A 4,232-nucleotide genomic window follows, 5' to 3' on the forward strand; every position below is an offset into this window, starting at 1 on the left:
GTTCACGAAAGTTTTTCTCTTGTGCTTTCTTAATCCGGGCTTTCAGGAGTGAGTACTCGAGTTAGATTAGATTTGATGCATTTTGCTCACCCCTAATACTGACGTCAAGTTCGAGTGTTTCAGCAGCCTCCTCCGCTGCTTTGTACAGAAATGCTCCTTTGTCCACTTCATCGTGATTCCTGACCATTTTAAGAAGAGGGTCTCTTCCATTTGCAACTCTATGTGCTGTACCTAGAATAATCCTGTGGTGAAGACATTCCAGACTCAATATTCCGCGACCCCCTTGTCGGCGTGATATGTACAGTCGCGGAACGGAAGACTTAAGATGCATGCTCTTGTTCATGTGAATAACCTTTCTTGTCCCGATATCAAGAGATCTGAGCTCGTTCTTCATCCATGGAGCTACTCCAAATGAATAGAGTAGTACCGGGACGGCAAGGATGTTCGTTGCAGATACTTTGTTCCTCGCCGACAGTTCGGAAGACCAAATCTGTCGGATGAGACGTTTGTATCTGCTTCGGAGAGTATCCTTTATAGATGTCACATCCTGAATACGGCTCTGTGGCACGCCCAGGTATGTATAAGTCTCTCCAGCGCAAAGGTGTCGTATGGCGCTTCCATCAACGAGCTCAGGATCTTCAGGGATGCCATTAAGTTTTCCTCGCTTCAAATAAGCCTTGGCGCATTTGTCTAACCCAAATTCCATTCCAATTTCCTTAGTGTATCGTTCGACAATCCCCAGAGCTAGATGCAGTTACTCTCTGTTTTTAGCATAGATCTTAAGATCGTCCATGTAAAATACATGAGTGACCTTGTACTTTCGATCTGCAGGTTTGCCGCACAAGTACCCTTCGGAATGGCGCAGTGCTAGAGATAGTGGCAATAATGTAAGGCAAAAGAGGAGTGGGCTCATGGTGTCGCCCTGAAAGACACCTCTCTGAAACGTGACCTTGTTCGTTGTCACACGATTTCTGCCAGATGAGATAGTAAATCTGGTTTTCCAAAGCGGCATCAATCTCTATATGCACCCAACTATTTGTGGATTAACCTTTAAGATTTCCAAAAGACAGATGATAAGTCTATGAGATGTAGAATCGAAAGCTTTCCGATAATCAATCCAGGCCATCGATAGGTCACGCTGGTAGAATGCTGTATCTATATTTTAGTACATTTATTGGTTAAAAACTGATTTTCTTAGTTCAAAACTAATTTCTTCTGAGAAAAACATTAGTAGTTTGTAGAAAATTGGTTGTGTTTTGGTTTAGACTTAATCTTCTTGAATGAAAATTCAATTTTGTAGTTAAAAATTAATTTGATTGCAAATTTAAATATTTTCCGTTTGAAAAGTCGTGTTTTTCAAAAATTAATTTTTAAACATATAGTTCCACTATTTTATTGATGTTTGCACTTTTTTTAGTTGAAAATTCTATTATGTAGTTACAAATTCGTGTATTAAAAAGTCTTGTTTCTTGGTAGAAGATTATTTTTCTTGGTAGAAACTTAACATAAATATGTATATTAAACTATTTCATTAAAAATTAAACTATTTTCTTGAATTAAAAATTTATATTTTTATTGAAAACTCATATTTAAAATGATTTCAAAAGATTACCAAAATTTTATCGAAAAATCAGAAACTTTTAAGATATCTTTTTATATTGCAGGATTAAATTAAAATATAAGTAGAGGTTTTTAAGAGATCAAAAACTAATTCAAACAGTTTAATTGAATATATATTTTTGAAGATCTTGAAATAAGATTTTTACGTTTTTAAATGATTTTTAAACTTTTCACATAGTAACAAAATATACTTAAGATTCTTCTACATTTTTAAAATGATTTTTCATTAAAAAAATTTTTTAATGAATATGTAACCAGATTTCAAAACAAATTTTGATGTATAAGTAACAATTAAACAATGATTGATCTGCGGCAACTCAAAATAGAAAGGATTTAACTTCTAATTTAAAAAGTGTTCCTGAAAAAAATGTAATCTTTTAAGTTTCAATGCTTTTCACTGAAAGTTGCTTGAAATGGTATAATTTAAGCAAATTCCAGATTGGTTGTTTCATTGTTCAATTTAGAGCATTGAAACTTATAGCGCGAATTTCTTGTAACATTCGATCTGTACAATTTGTGAAACTTAGAATTTATTTATTTTTCAATTTACCGATATTTATTTTAAAATTGGAAAGTTAAAATTGTTTTTTTAAAATTAATTTTAAAAATGTATTTGATAAGATTTAAAAAGATTTCCAAAATTGTAATTTATGAAACTTTGAATTTATTCATTTTGCAATTTACCGACATTTATTTTAAAATTAGAAAATTAAAAATGATTATTTTTAAAAATTAATTTTAAGAATTTATTTAAAAAGATTTAAAAAGATTTCCAAAATTGTACGATAACAATATGGAATAATTTAACAGCTTATTTTTATTTTGCAGGGTTTATTAAAGTTTTAAGGAAAACTCGAATGATATAGGAGTTGTTAGGAATTCTCAAAAGAATGAAAAAAATGAGAACAAATTTAAAAACATTCCATAACATTTTCAACAAAATTTAGATTTTCGAAGATTTTGAAACCAAACTTTGAAACTGTTTAAGCTTATAGAACCGCTGAAAAAATAGAAATAAATTTGACTAAAGTTCCTAGAAATATTAAAAATTAGTTTATGCTTTAAGTATAGCTTCTGCTTAATTATATATTTACCTGTTTTAAACGGAATCTTTCAGCTTCATGCGTTCGAATTGTTTTACTTTAATCGTAAAAAATGTTGGCGTACCGGGTATTGGTTCAAAATTAAATGTTACTGATTAAAGTGACCACACTAAAAAATTAAAGCTTCAAATAAAAATTAAACACTTTAAATTTGTATTTTTAGGGCGATAGAGAAAATAAAAGAATGCCGATAATTGATTGAGATTCCGGTGATTTCCGGGGTTTTCCGGGCGATTTAATCAAGACCTCATTAGAATGTAAAGTCGAAAATATTATTAAAAACTTCGAGTTTCTAGCATTATTCTAAGATAATATTGTTATAAATAATAAATTGATTAAACAATTATGTTTGTTGACATGATTTAATTATAACCTCATTCGAATTTGAAGTGGAAAGTATTAGAAATAAACTCCGAGTTTCTAGCATTATTCTAAGCTAATATTGTTATAAATAATGAATTTTTTAACAATAATGTTTGTCAACTTGATTTAACTTTTAGAGATTAATGCCTTTTCGTCACTATTTGTAACTATTTCATTGAAAATTGAACGAATTTACGGAAAGCTTATATTTTGATTAAAAATGCAAATAACTTTTTGGTTGAAGATTCACCTGCTTTGAGTGAGGATTTAATTTTTTAATTAAAAATTGGTTCTTTTTTATTCTCTTAAGCTGCTTTTAATTTAAATTAACAATATTTTCTTGATTAAAATATCAATTATTACATTCGTCGTTAAGTACTCATCTTTTTTAGTTGAGAATTCAACTGCTTCTTTGAAAATTGAACTACTTTGTTGATTAATAAAAAACAGTAAGATTTCACCACACTTCATCGTCTCACTGTATTATTAAATGACGAAGGGGGGGGGGGGGGGGGGCAATGATACGGATCCTAAAAAGAAAAATTCTCAGTCAAAACAATTAATTATCATAAAATATCGTAAAATATAACAATTGCTAGTTTCAGGATCAAATTAGATGAATAAATTTTTATATTTTATAAACACAAGTACAAGAAATTCGTTTTTTTCCATTCAAATAGCTTGAGATTAAGTTGAATGCCTCAGTCCCAAACGATAATAAAAATGTATTAATAAATATTTTTATGAGCAATTTATAATAGTTAAGTATTAATTATAAAATATTCTAGGCATTTTAACAGAGTGAATCTTAACATGCAGTGCTATTATGCATTCTTGTTTTAATTTAGAAATTTAATTTTTCTATGTGTAGCTGTCCAAAAATTCGTTTATCAAATATTGGGTTACAATCACTATTTACAATAATGTTCATTCTCAACGTTCTAATCATTCTTATGATTACACGTAATTATTATATTAATATGTACATTGAATCAACCTAGTACTAGTTGTACAATATGTTGAAGTTCAAAGTAATAAGGATCATGAATTTTAAACTGAACACGTTAAAAAAAATTAATAATATGTAAGATTGTTAAGCACAGATATTTACCCCCACTCTACGTCTAATTAGCATATATAAAATAT

Source organism: Belonocnema kinseyi, chromosome 8, assembly GCF_010883055.1.
Source record: "Belonocnema kinseyi isolate 2016_QV_RU_SX_M_011 chromosome 8, B_treatae_v1, whole genome shotgun sequence".
In the NCBI taxonomy this organism is placed as follows: Eukaryota; Metazoa; Arthropoda; class Insecta; order Hymenoptera; family Cynipidae; genus Belonocnema; species Belonocnema kinseyi.